The following is a 14,797-nucleotide window of genomic DNA, read 5'->3' on the forward strand; positions in this document are numbered from 1 at the left end:
TTCTTTTAGAAGGCAGTTTCTGCGTAAAACATGACCAATCCAATTAGCCTTCCGTTTTCTTATTTCATGTAGGATNCTAGTTTCTTCCTCAAATTTAAGTTCAATTTGCTGGTAAAAAGATTCTTCTTCTTGCTAAATGCAGCTTTTGCCATGGCAATCCTGGATTTAATTTCACAAGTACACCTTCCTTATCATGATAATAATTCATACTGCCTTATATTCTTTCATTCCAAAGTAAAAAATGCCTTTTTTTACTTTATAACATTGAATCGTGAAGACTAGAATTTTCGAAAACTTGCAATGCGTTATTTAACACTTGAAACACTACACATCCCTGAGGAATACATACGAGAATTTCATAGGAGAAAGTATAGTATTATGCTGGTAAGCAGTTTGGTCAAGAAGGAGGTGATGGGGGTGGGAAAAGGGAATTAAAAATCGTAATGAGAGCGAACTGGAGGGTGGGGTTGAGAGGAAGACAAATTACACGCAATATAAGCATCAATAACCCCGTCCTCTTTACTGCTCTAGGGGTGAACAATGGGATTAATGAGGGAGGTACAGCATGATGCCTGCTGACATGTATAGAGAGGGGCAGAAGGAGATGGTGGCCCCTTGCTACTCTTCATCCCGCATTACTTCATTCGCGTTTCAGTAAATTTTGCAGCAGATGAAAGTTAAGAAATGTAATGGAGTCGTAACATACAGCCGTTTGTTATGTCCAGGACTCTTCTTTATTTGAAATCATTTCAAATCTGTTTGCAGTGTTAAGTTCGAGTTACATTCACGAGCAAATTTCCAGGTACTTCTAAAACGTGTGTAAGCAAACGCGATCTATGTTTTAAGATTTAAAAATTTCATATCTTTTGAGAGAAATGCAAGTATAGGTCTGCTTACTTACACTGGATTGTACGGCGTTGTGTCTCAGGAAATAGATTTTATCGCAAACTTATTTCATTACTAACTATTGACCCAAGCGGCTTCCGTAGTCTAGAGGTAACGTTCCCACCTCATGACTCGTGATACGCGGGTTCAAATACCCGGCGGAGGTTGTCGAATTTTTAAGGGCGGAAAATTCAGGGAACAAGTCCTCCGGGAGGGACTTTAAGCTGTGTGTCCCGTGTCGTAACTTTACGGCACGTAAAAGAACCTCATATCCCCAAAGGGGATCACTGAGCCAAATTCCAGGACGTTTCCCGCCCAAAAATAGTCTCTGAGGCCTCCAATAGATGGGGGAAGCATTATAGACACCGCTAAGCAAGTGGCCGAACTCGCTTGCTCGGCGGGACTGATGGTACGCACCATTTATCGGTAGGGTATAGAGACTGGTAGAATATCATAGAGGGAAGCACAATAGATCAAACTGGTCGCGGTGCATGGGGAAACCCACCCTCTCTAAATAATAATAATAATAATAATAACTATTGACCCCAACTGACCGAATCTGGGACTGAACAAGCCTCTCATTCAATGGGTACCGGGGATCATAAAGTGGCAGGGGCGTGAAGTTTACCACTCACCTCCAGCTAATGCTGAGATCAAGAAATATGGAGCTCTACCTCCACTACCGCCTGTCTTCATTGCATAATGTTTAACTAATTAAGCACAGGAACACCAAATCTTTTACATTTACAGAATATGTGAAGCTATCGTTATTAATGATTCATGTGGGGAAAAAATCCTAAATATTGATTAATATTCTCAAAAAGTTAATATAGTTATTAAAGCAAATTTGGAGTGAGTTCCTTCTGATTTTTCATACCATTTGTAAACATAATGAAAGCAGACACTAAATAGAGCCGATACAGAGAAGGGTCGTGTAAGTGTACGGAGAGATATATTGTGTTTTCGGACTTTATCCATCGTCCTGGTTTTAAGATAACTAAGAAAAACACGACGTTTCGGAAACGGGATCTGTTTCCGTCATCAGGTGAGGGAAAACACCTATTCTGTTGGGTCCCTTAGAAAGAGCTAGCCTCAATCCAACAGAATAGGTGTTTTCCCTCACCTGAGGACGGAAACAGATCCTGTTTCCGAAACGTCGTGTTTTTCTTAGTTATCTTAAAATCAGGACGATGGATAAAGTCCGAAATCCCAATATCTCTGTGTGTTATACACCATCGTCAGAATGCTATAGTAACTAAGTGTACGGAGATTCAAGATATTTAGCGTTTCCTTGCTCTTTATATATATGTAGTATATAGATTCAGATTATTATATATGGCTTGTAGTACGTTACATAGTGCAAGAGAAACTGAAGGCTGTCATGAAGTCATATTACTGAAGTCTGAGCATCATTGTTTTCGCATCTCATACAAGTATTTTACTAGCCTTCACAACGCGCTGCTTCCGATGACGTGCAGGTGTGTGCAGCTCTATACCATAAACACGTGAACAATGCAACGCTTCTGGTAGCGATATCGGTTCGCCTTGCAAAATTATCCCAGAGAACAGAATTTCTGTCAGAATTTTGTAACTAAAAATGTAATTAACAATGAATTTATTATCCTACAGCCAAGTAGGAAACACGCTAATTTTAAACAAGTTAATAGTAATATGCAGGTACTGGAGAGAGTAATTTAATTTTTTGAGCGCTTGGGAGAAGTTGTGGGGATCATGTTGTAATATCCTAAACGAATTTTATTTTTCTAGCTTCTGAAATATATTATAAAGCAGGTTACCCTTCTAAAATATAAGGTAGAGTCAGAAAACTAAAGTTGTCTTTCTGCATAATTAATTAAGCACTGCACCATTAAGATGTATGGGGGAGTGAAGGAAGTGCTCCATCCTTTCTTTACTTCTGCAGCGTACGAAGGTAAGTTGTCGGCTTCACCCACCATCCGACTCACTCCCTGGGAAAGAGCCGTTACAAGGAAACTGCTAGTGAGGACTTGGAAGACTTCACATGTACTGAAGATACACTCATCTTTATAGTGTGTAAACCAGTGAGACTGTTATAGGTACTTGTTAAGAGATGTGTATAAGGGGTCAACAAATGGAGTCACCAATTCAAAACCTGGCTATTGTCACACTACCTCACGTGACAGTATATAATGAAATGCATGTAGACAAGTAGACGTGTAGACAGATGAAATGACGGACTGTCTGTCTGTCTGTCTGTCTGTCTGACTATACTCCTTTCTGTGTCGTCTTTCCATATGATTTTTGTTTTTGTATATTTATTTGCATTAATATTTCTTTCGTTCTTATTCTCTTTGTTCTTTCTTTTTATATGTCATTCGTTTAATATTCGTAATGTCCGAGGGAACTCCCAAAATTGTCTGCCGTATAATTTTGTGCATACTTTTAGCGATGCCGAATACAAACCTGAGAGACAGGGTGATTATAATTAAGTTCTCATTACAGTTTACTGCTTTGTGTACTGTTGTGGTTTGTTTACTCTTGTAACACAAGCTGCAGTATAATTCTCTGATTGATATGACTTCATGCTGAGTTGACAAGAGAGTGAATGTTTGGGAGTAAGCCTGCTCATTGGCGTATCTCTGCGTTATTGTGGTAAAGTGAATATTAAATTGTGCAGTATCTGACGAGTATTCTCAATCTATGCAGCAATTTGAGCAATTATTTGTGACCCTGTTGGGAAATCGGCTGACCTTTGGAACGTTTGTCCGTTTCCACATCCCGCTCAACTTCGAATTTCGTGTAGTTGGTTGCTGTAACAACACGTTATTGAGTGAAAGTCATGGCCTTCTTTCTGTATATTAATTGGTTAAAGTTCTGGTTGCACGTCACTGAAATGAAGCAAGCGTGGTACTTTTAGCGAAGCTTAAAATAGACTAACTCAAACACGGACATAAAAATCTGGTATAGACCTTAGGAAAATTGTATTGAGAAGTTATCTTTTCGAAGTCAGCTCAAATGCAGCTGCTCTTATTGAAGATCCTGTGTTTTTTGTCAAGTCCTCCAGATAATTGTTACGAGGATATCATGAAAAATATGTAATAATATAAAGGTATCAGAAAATAGTCTCCTCCTTCCTGCCGAATTAATCGCTAACTATCTAATTACGTAAATATACATTTCTAACTACGGAATATTCAATCTAGCTCTCTCATTTTGTGTATTCCCTGAACTGATGATAAATAATTAATTGTTTATATATTCTCTGTTATAGATCCATAAAATTGATTGCCGTATTCCTAAAAACAGTTCTAGACTCTATCCTAATCCAGTTGAGTTTAGTGCATAAATGTATATCCTATGTGTTTAGGATCTAATTGAATATTATCTTCCTTTTTAAAGCTTCAGTATTCCACTATTGTTTCCCCTTCCTTTTATTTCTTTTTCCTAATTTTCAAACTGACTCTTTGTATGAACTTCTAAGTTCTTTCATGTGTGCTACGTAGCTGACTCATAGACTCCTAATCAATTTGATTATAATAATAATGTTTGATATTATATTATATATATTATATATTATATATTGTCGCGTGTTTCCGTGACTAGAGACGGGGTTTGGTTTGGTAATTGATTTTATTAAGAGCTTATAGATCGTAACTACAATTAGTTGTAACACAATCTTACTCTAACTGTGACACTTCTAACTACGAACAATGATAACATATAAAGTCTTCAACTATTGAACTGCCTTGAACGACGTCTTCCTGATGAAATTCTGTCGAACAATTTCACTGCTTCCTATATAGGCTCAGCACGGATCATCCACAAAAAACATATCAACTGCTCAGCAACGGATATCATGTACAGCTGTCAGGCATGTCTACCCATGCATTGCTTAGCAATGGAAGCCCTATTGTTGCGCATTTGTTGCTGTGATGTGTGTTTTCCGGTTTGATACTTAGGAACGCTTTGAGCCCTCAATGAACCTCATTCCTTCAGAGCGAAAAAAGGAATACTATTGACTATGTAAGATCTGAGGTTGTCACGGCGGCGACTATGAAGAATGCCGTCTTCTGGGATGTGCCGCTATGTAGATATTGTGTTAACCGACGTTTTGGAGGAACGTATCACCTCTGTCTTCAGGGTATAAAAATCCGCAAGAGAGGAACCAGTGTGAACAGGTGACCTGCAGCCACATGCCTACGCTGGTTCCTTGTTCACCGATTTTTATAGTCTGAAGATGGATGCGGTACATTACCTCGAAACGTAGGTTTACACAATATCTACACGGCGCCACATCCCAGAAGACGGCATTCTCCACTATTGACTATCTTGTAATTTATCTACCTATTTCTATATTTATGGTTCGGTAACCGACGCTGTTAATATCTCAGATTATGCAAGCCTGTAGCGTCCAGTTATAAGCTGGTTAAGTGATAAACGAATTGGAATGAATGTTGAAAGAATCGGTGAAAAACTGATATGTGGAATTTAAATTTCATTTTTCTGGAAAACCCGGCGGAAAATATCAGTAAATCTTGTGAGAACGTCCGGATTCTGCTGCAAGATTTGAAACCTAGACTTGCGGAATATGAAGCAGGAGCCCTACTCGTTGGACTTTAACATTCGAAAACTTCTCGTGTTCAAAGCGAAAGAAGGGGGGAGGGGTAATATGTGTGCAGTTTGTTATTGACCGCAAAATGTTCAGATAGCTTCTACAGTACAGTAACTGTGTAGCAAGCTGGTGGCCGAAAAAGCAGGGCACTTCTACTTTTGACTCTCCATAATATAACAATTTAATAATTCTGTATTTCAGCATCCTGTTGTAATTGTTTAACTTAACGTCCATGTATTGATGGACGAGAAATACATGAACATTAAAATAATAATTTTAATTTATTGTTAAAATAGAATACATTTATAACAGGCCGTAACAATCCTCCGTAAATAACACTCGAAACTTCAAATGAAAATTAAACGTTTTATTTTTAATTGTAGCATAAAATAATCACTAAATGTGACGATGGAGCTACGGATTTTAGTACAGCAAAGCAGTGTTTCTGTAATTAATATTTACTATGGTTACTGACTGCCAAACATAGTGGCTGCGCGGTCTAAGGAATGAACTGTCTTTGCTCGCTCAAACACTGAGATCGTGAGTTCGAATCCCACTTGAAGCACGGATGTCTGTGTGCGTTTATTTAGTGTTTATTCTGTCCTGTGTGGGCAGTTAGCCGCTTTGCGATAGGCTGATCCCCAGTCCAGGGAGTCTTACCGCCTGTGTAAAAGATCAAAAAACTAAAAAAGCTGCTAATTCAACGAAAAATATTGAACGTAAATTATTTTAAATCAAAAGCGGCTTTGGCAGCACCCAAAAACATGACGTATAAAAGCATATATTTCTGCATTTATACTGAGGAATTGGGTGGAATTGACATTATGGAGCTTAATTAGTGCTTAACCTGCCCGGAACGCCATTCTATACCATTTGTGTTCTTATTTTTGGCGGTCGCTTTTATTGTTTATTTTTTCTTTTTTCCTCATTAAATGTCTCGGCGGTTCTCACAACTCATTATTGTTCCGTAACTTGAATTTAAATTAGCTGATTCTCGGAGTCCCTTGATGAATAATTTTGTTTCATTTATGCTCACAACACTTGATAATTACTAATTTATGGGTGTTTAAAATGTGTACATGGAAGGAAACCGAGTTGGCAGGCATCGTTCAAGCACAAAATCATTCATTAACTTGTCCCGTAGGATTATGAATATTGAAAGAGATTAAATTATATGCTAAAGCTTAACAGCCTGGTTATTAATTTCGCGTTCCTGATCAACTTTCATTACAGATTAATTCCCGGTCCGTTGATCATTGATATTTTAGTGACGCACTTAACATGTCTGTCCGTACCATTGATTGAACACACCAGAGAAGTATAACGATATGACCCATGTGGTCCGATGTGTGTCGTTAGAGTGTATGAAAAGTAACTAAATTTACAGAAGACTGGAAATTCAGTGACGCTAGACTAATTTGATGTGCCGAAGGAAATTTTACGAATGAGTCAAAGGTACAGACACGAATGCAGTGTCGTGTGGGCAGCCATCGTCGAAACACGTGTTTATGTAAGAAGCAGACAGATCAATTTATCCGGTATAGTGAAAAGAATCGGTATTGGTAATACTGTGCCATGCCCGCTGAAAGCCAAAATACGTAGTTTTACCAGAAGAGACGTCCTTTACTAGGTTACGACACAATAAATTGTTACGCAACAATGGAACACGAAACACTACTTCACCGTAACAACAGTTATTCACGCAACATTAGAAGGACTGTCCGAAACGGCGTTTTTCCTTGAGGTCCTTCACGGAGGCTGCGTGACTGTGCAATATCGCTTCTGCGAAAAAAAAGATATGTTTTCTCTTGGGTCCCTGCGGGCGACACATCTGGAGAATTGAAACACAAGATAAACTGATAACCCGTGTGGAGGCGGAGTCGAATACTTTCACAGTGACCCTGCGAGTCATAGGACGCGACGAAAAGGGAAGTCTCAAATCTGAGCAGTGAAACGTGAAAAGGTCTTGAAGACCTAATTTGCTTTTTCGGTAGGACGTACCAACTCAAAGACACTATAACAAATATAACAAATTACAAATAGCAACAGGCGTGACCAGAGTGGTTTGAACGGCTGCTGTACTGNTTAAATTACAATATATATATTAAATACTAAATGCGAATACAATGTAAGTCCCTGGAGGTAATAGGCCTCCGGCAATCAACCANCCTGGATAGTCTCTTTCCAAACACAGAGACACTATGTATGCGAACCAGAAGACTTAAGAAGATGCTAGATGACCTTGGGGACAGAAGAGGATATTCCCATTTGAAGGAGAAATCTCTGGATCGCATTAAGTGGAGAAACTGTTTTGGGAGAGACTGTGGACCTGTCGTCTGACAGATTACTGATAAATAAAATAAATATATATTAAATACTAAATGAGAATACAATGTAAGTCCCTGGAGGTAATAGGCCTCCGCCAATCAAACAATCAAAATCGTACAGACCAGGAGAAGAGTGAATCGACTGACCAGTTCAAGTTCTCAGAACAGAATGGATCACTCGCGTTGGACCTTAGCCGTCCGGAACCAGGAAGTGGAACAGTGGAAAGGGGAAGTTAGTAAAAGGGGTGGACGCCCTCTGACGTAACGCAGACAGGGCGTTACAGCAGTAAAGTATGGTCGCGAGTCCCAAGGGTTTCGGATCCGAGAAAGGCTGCGCTGGCAAGGAGTCAAGAGCATATACAAATGACAGGCCCGTCCTCTCGTCAAAGAGGGCGCCCCACAGGAAATAAGACCGTGACTGGTAAACAGTAATAAATATCTGATTATCAGCTCCAGATTGGGCTCGGCATCAAAACTTGATGACTGACTAACTGACTGACCGTCAGTCGCAATGTGACTTTGAATTTGACTTTGAGACAAATCAGCGAGCAATATGCTGTGTGGAGGCGGGGTCAATACCTTCACCGTAGCCCTGCGGGTCGTGGGAGGCGACGAAAAAGGAAGTCTCGAATCTGAGACAGTAAAATAGTGTCCCGAGAATGACTGCGCTGACGAGGACCATCAGCAATTTTAAACGATAGACTCGTCCTCTCGTCAGAGAGAGCGCCCCACATCAAGAAAACCGCAAATGTATGACAAAATAAAAATCTGGTCGTAAGCCCCACATGGGTGCTTTATTCCGAGACAGACTGGATAAGACTCAGACTCAAGACAAACACATTTTCTGGTCAGAGACGTTACATAAGGGCTATTACCGCAAGCTGCTCGGCTATTTAAGAAATTCCCTTCTTTCATGGAACCCGAAAATTAATTTTTGTAGTCACAGTAACCCAATATTGGAGCCTATCTCGATTCAGAGAAATTAATTCCACTTTACTGATTTTAGGCTTTCCCGGATTTATTTACTGATGTTGGGTTTTTACTCTTTGTGGATGTGAACGGTGTTGCCAACATTTCTGATGAAAATGCTGCCTCGGTCTTCAGGGTAAAAGTGTGTAGCTTAGCGAGTTATTGTGTGTGCTTGTATACGAGTATACTAGATTTCTGTTTCGAAAAGGAACCGGGGAGGGGGGAGTAAAGTGAGCATTACTGCCTCATCTGAGCCAATGAGAACAGTGGTCCAATAAAGTTGTGTAGACGGCGCTTTTAAGAGCCCAGAGTCAGCTTATAGCTCCGAAACGTCGGTAACATTTTCCATAACCACATCGTTCAAATCCAACAATAGAATTAACATCGAAGTCCAAAATTTTTAGAACAGATTTCTGATGATACATTTTAATATTATCCTCCAGTCTATGACTGTGGATGCGAAGTAGTCTCTTACCTTAAGATTTTTCAATCAAAATTTAGTATTTATTGCCTTCCCCGTATGTATTACATGCCTCATTCATCTATGTTAAGTGGTGTCATTTCAGGGTTTCGCATCCTGTGTTACCTCCAGTAATTTTCAGTTGCAATGATCGTGGCATTCTGCTTGTATTAGGGAGGTACCCCACTCGAATGTCCTGAGGCTTCTATGGATTTCCCCCACTCCCTGCAGGAGTACAGAGGGAGAATGATTTCGATTGGACTACAGCTGTTGCCTCCTTTGCAATCCATAAGCATTCGTGTTCATTATTTTCTTTACATGCCATTCGATGTCATATAACATTTGCATTTGAGGCAGTCATTAAACAACCTTTAGAAGTACGACGTAAGATACTTGGGCCGCGCCATAGCTCAAGCGGTTAGTCGCTGGCTTCCCACCGCGGCGGCCCGGGTTCAGTCCCGGGTCTGGTCAAGTGGGATTTGTGGTGGACAAAGTGGCGCTGGGGCAGGTTTTCTCCGAGTACTTCGGTTTCCCCTGCCAATGTTTATTTCACCAATTGCTCCACAATCACCCTCACCAATCATCTGAGGCTGTACAATAGGCCAGAAGTGGCAGCAGTACAAGGGACTTAGTCCCATCCCACTAGAAATAAGAAAGAAACATAGTACTTCTTTTGCTCCAATGTGAATATTCTGTGCATATGGCCTGGGCATGGTCGTTTGGTGTGTTTTTATGTGATTATTCTCTGTTTGATTGTCCTGTGTTTAGGTAGAGGCCTTGCGAGGGACTGATCACTCGTCCAGGGAGTCCTACCGTCTGTAAAATGATCATGTAACTGAAAGTCAGAGGCCAGGGCCCAAGCGGGAAGTAGACACTGAATGAAACCTACATCTCAGCTATTATGCCACCTTAAAGCCAAATTTATCAGACAGAAAGATACGTAAATATTTTAATGGAGATAAATTCAGAGCGAAGCTCCTAATTTCAATGTCAAATTAGCTAATCCATCAATTGTGACAGTAGCGAAAGGAACTCAGTACCCTTCTGCCATGATGCATACGTTGTTATTCTTGAATTAGACTGTACATTCGCGACTGGTGGCCATATTTCATGTTTGTACGGTACATAAACTTGTTGCCGCCCCGCGCGTGGGTACAAAACGAACTTGTGATAACAAAGTGGCTGTATTTCATTCAGTTGAGCACAGCAGAAACCTAAACTTTACAGTAATATTTCATGGTATTCAGCTGAAGAGATTTTTCTAAACTGAGCTCCTCGAGACCAATAGAGAGGGAGATGGGTGCACCGGTTCTTAGTAGCAGATGTGACTTCTGACTTCCACAGAAGCATAGGGCATCTGCAGATGAGGTACGGGGTTATGCAGAAACAGAGCAGGTCACATACGGACTGTAAGAATTAATTTACTTTATTGATATGTGAACTTACACCTCTATATCGCATGCTGCAGGGGATGTTACTTTATTAATTAAGCACAGGAACAACTTAAAATTGTACTTTCAGTCATCCCTTTCCAGTGGGAGATACGAAATTTCACATTATGTTAGAAATGGCATTGCCACAGGGCCAGTTAATTAAACAAGCTTGTACATTTTTCTTGGTTTATTTAAAGAAGCGCCCAGTTGTTTTTGCATAGCGTTCAATGAGGGGAATTGGTTAGTCATTAATTGAGACGTATGTGCAAGGAAGGCGTCTTGGTCTAATTTAAGGTACTTTACCAGCATTTTCATGAAGGTAAGCCGGAAGGTAGCGGGTGCGAATCTCGATGAGGTCATTGGAATTTTCAATTTTTCTAATCCTTCCATCCGCACTATGGCCCTGGGTTTCACTCAGCCTCAAACAGAAATGAGTACCAGGAATCTTCCTGGGGGCAAAGGGCAGCCGGGCGATTAAGGCTGACAGCCTTACCGCCATCTTTGAGTAGACTGTCCAGAAAATGTAGAACCTCGACGTCTCACAACCCCATCGACCTTAACGGCCTGGTACAGGAATAACTTTACATTTTTACATGGGAAAATCAAGAACAATCTCAGTGAGGCAGGCCGGTCTCAGGAACTAGAAATGAAACCAAGACACAAGCGGCAGTAGTAATCACTGAATACTGACATTGTATATTAAAGACTTTTATCTAACTTTAGCAAATTACTAAGCCCATTTCTTGAAAATATAGTAAGTATAGTTGGTATAGTAATTTTCATCAATTAGTATTTCTGAATATATAACTATTAAGAGTGAGATATCCTGCCGGAAAATAATTTATTCCTTTTCCTTCATTGCAAGTAATTTTAAGACCTTCTTCAGCAGCCACTCTCTCTTCCTTTCGATAAGAACATTTAGCAATAAAGCATTCGGGCAGGTATTCGTTTCTTCTACGACAAAATCGATTCTAATAAAATACTGTACACAATGCATACTATTTAATTATTAATCTGCATTCTTGAAGCTTAGAACATAAAGAATTTGGAAACGTAGGGAACAATGAGGGGATTGGTGGCTTATAAAGGTCACTGCTAAGGGATGTAAGTTATGTTTACACTGGACCGGAGAAAAAGAAATTATAAAATTTGGGTGTAAATTGTCTGGGAGTAGGACAGTTGGAAAGTTGGGGGAAGATGCTGAAGGACTCTCTGGGAAATAAAGTTATCGGATTTAAAAAGAATGTAATATTATGTATATTGAAGAAAATAAGTAATGTAAAGTTGCTCCAGTTTTTATTTATTATAATAATCGTTAAAAGAAATATAAAATAAATTTGCACTTAATGCTTTCAGAATCTTCTTCGACTTTGTTTCCTTTTTGCTTGCATTTGGTGCTTCTTGTTTAAGCTGCCAACATTCCCTGGTAGCATTTCTCCACGTTCGAAATATTACGAAGAAACAATTCTCGATCCTCGCTGCTAAAATCTGCAAGGTTTTGTCGAAATATATCCAAGTGATAATGAAGGAAGTGTATTTCTATTGCCGTATTGCATCTTATTGTTCTGTAAGTTCCCAGCATTTCCTCCACCAACTCCCTGAAATTTGAGGCCTTTCGTCTACCCAGGAATCTGTCAGAAACCAATTTGAATGCTTCCAACTCTGTCTTCACGGTTCCTTTTAGCACTTCATCAAAATTCCTGTGACTCATAACCCCTAATTATGTAAGGATCAATGAATATCTCTCCCTGTGCCCATGATTTACTGATCCATAAAAATTACGTACCACATACTGAGAACCTTCTCTGTTCCTGTTCGTAGCCTTCACAGAATTTTTCATCCGTGTAAGCATGGTGGGAAGTGGCTCTAAAATTGGGTGAAAACATAAAGCTGTCCCTGTAACAGACCGTGGAGGCCCATAGAGTTGTGAGATGTCGAGGCTCTCACATTTTCTAGACAGTCGGCACACAGATGGAGGTAAGGTTGACAGCATTACGCGCCTTCTGCTCTTTAACCCCCAGGAAGATTCTTGGTACTCATTTATGTTAGATACTAATCGGCCCCCATAATTGTAGTGAGGCTTGAAGGATTGAGTCAATTAAAAATTTCGATGACCTCATTATGAATCGAACCCGCTACCTTCCGGCTTATAGTATAGTGCCTTAACCAACTACGCTACCGCGTTCCTCTGAAAATAGGTCACTTGCAAAATTCTTTTGCCTAGAAAGAAACTGCTTGCGACCAGACCATTCTCTCACACTTGGATCTACTTCTTACTCTAAAATCTCGTTCGCATACGAATCAAGATCTTCATAGAATCAAGCCGAATGCCTAGTAGAAGGCATATGTATTTCAAGTTTCCAAACAATATTTATGATAGTGTATGCAACTGAGCAGAAATTTCGTATTGTCATGCGATTTTTCGTGTGCACAACGAGCCAACTGGGATTATGATAAATCGTTTCCACTGTGAAGAAAGACAGCCTCCCTACGTAACTTTCACGAATCAGTAAGCAGTTACCAGTCCTCAGACTTACTCTCATGCACCAATTCCCCCGTCAGTTCATCAGCATTACTGCAATACAATATATCACCAATCGCTGAAAAAATCTTGACATTTCTTTTACACGTCTACGAAAACCAGCTACCTTCAAATCTTGAACTGCAGTTCGTATGTATATTCTGTACAACTACAATAAATATTTATACAACGGTTTAATAAGTTGTTTTCTATGCATATATCGACATCCCACAACCTCTATGGTTTCTCTCTCGCAAACTTTGCAGACCTCTCCGATCTAGATAATGAATAATGGAAAAACATTATATCAGAAGATCCTTTTCTTTGTTCCATGATTCTTTTGAAGATAATCATAATCCAGAGCAAAGTCATCTAAATATTTTAACAGTCTCGAAAGTTTCAAAGCAGCAACATTTAAATTTTATAAAGTAAAACGACGCTGACGAAACACGTTGTGTTGCACGGTACATAATCAGTATTCTCTAGTAGGACCCGATGGTCCTTGTTTTGAAACAATAAAAATTTAGCCTTTCAAAATGAATGCTATAATGAAGCCAAAATTAGTACAGTGCCATTCACGGTTCCAGCCGAATCGAAGCAATTTTCATATTATACTCACTATCGTCATCATCCCTATATGTAGAGCTATCCCTGTAACAGGCCATGGGGGCCCACAGGGTTGTGAATTTCTCTAGACAGTGGCTCACAGATGGTGCAAAGATTTTCTTTCTTACGCGCCGGCCGCCCTTTATCCAGCAGGAAGATTCCTGGTACTCATTTCTGCTAGAGGCTGAGATGACCCCAGGGCCATAGTGCGGCTGGAAGGTTTAGGTAAATTGAAAAAATCCACCTCATTAGGATTCGATCCCGCGATCTTCCAACTTATAGCACAGTGCCTCAACCAACTACGCTACCTTGTGCATCTCTATATGTTTCGAAGTAAAGCAGTTAGACGTAAAAATGTAGGAAGGAAGAGGCACATGTACTGCATAAGTTTCCATTCTCTGTGTTCAAACATTTATACGGATAATTTCTTTAGCACTTTTGTTGTACATGACTCAGATGTGCTTCGGAGCATGCAAACATAGTCTTTCCATCTCTTTTATTTAAATATACAAAACCATTTACTTTTTCTCTCTCCCTATCTTGGATTTCAGTCCAAAATCAACAGAAATTCCTCCTAGTTCAACAGAACTCAAAACTTTGAATATGCAGATATGTCAGCTTTCCTCACATTTTTCTGGAAAGAAGAGGCGTTGCATGTCCTGTGAGGTATATATCCTTCTCAGTATTCCTTTCGTCTAAATTAAATATAGGCTGTAACAGACCCACAAGTTTGTTGGGGTTGCAAAGTGCAGCACAGGGGGTTCCTTACGCGTATAACAGAATTATCTTCACTTGGTACATCGCATAATCGCAAACAAGGCGTTGGTAACCACGCCGTGTCAGTATTTAGACTACGCGATAGCAGATAGCTGCAAGCCGGAAGGTCGCGGGTTCAAGTCCCGATGAGGTGATTGGATTTTTTTCAGTTGACCTAATCATTCCAGCCGCACTATGGCCCTGGGGTCAACTCAGCCTCTAACAGAAATGAGTACCAGAAATTAATTA

General features: G+C 39.9%; 1 protein-coding gene across 2 annotated transcripts in view; it reads left to right on the plus strand.

Moving 5' to 3' along the window:
• LOC111863375 (hemicentin-1) overlaps positions 1-14,797 on the plus strand; it is an 821,886-nt gene that overhangs the window by 751,786 nt on the left and 55,303 nt on the right. The gene's annotated exons all lie outside the window — the stretch shown is intronic.

This window comes from Cryptotermes secundus, unplaced genomic scaffold, assembly GCF_002891405.2.
Source record: "Cryptotermes secundus unplaced genomic scaffold, Csec_1.0 scaffold568, whole genome shotgun sequence".
NCBI classification, from domain to species: domain Eukaryota; kingdom Metazoa; phylum Arthropoda; class Insecta; order Blattodea; family Kalotermitidae; genus Cryptotermes; species Cryptotermes secundus.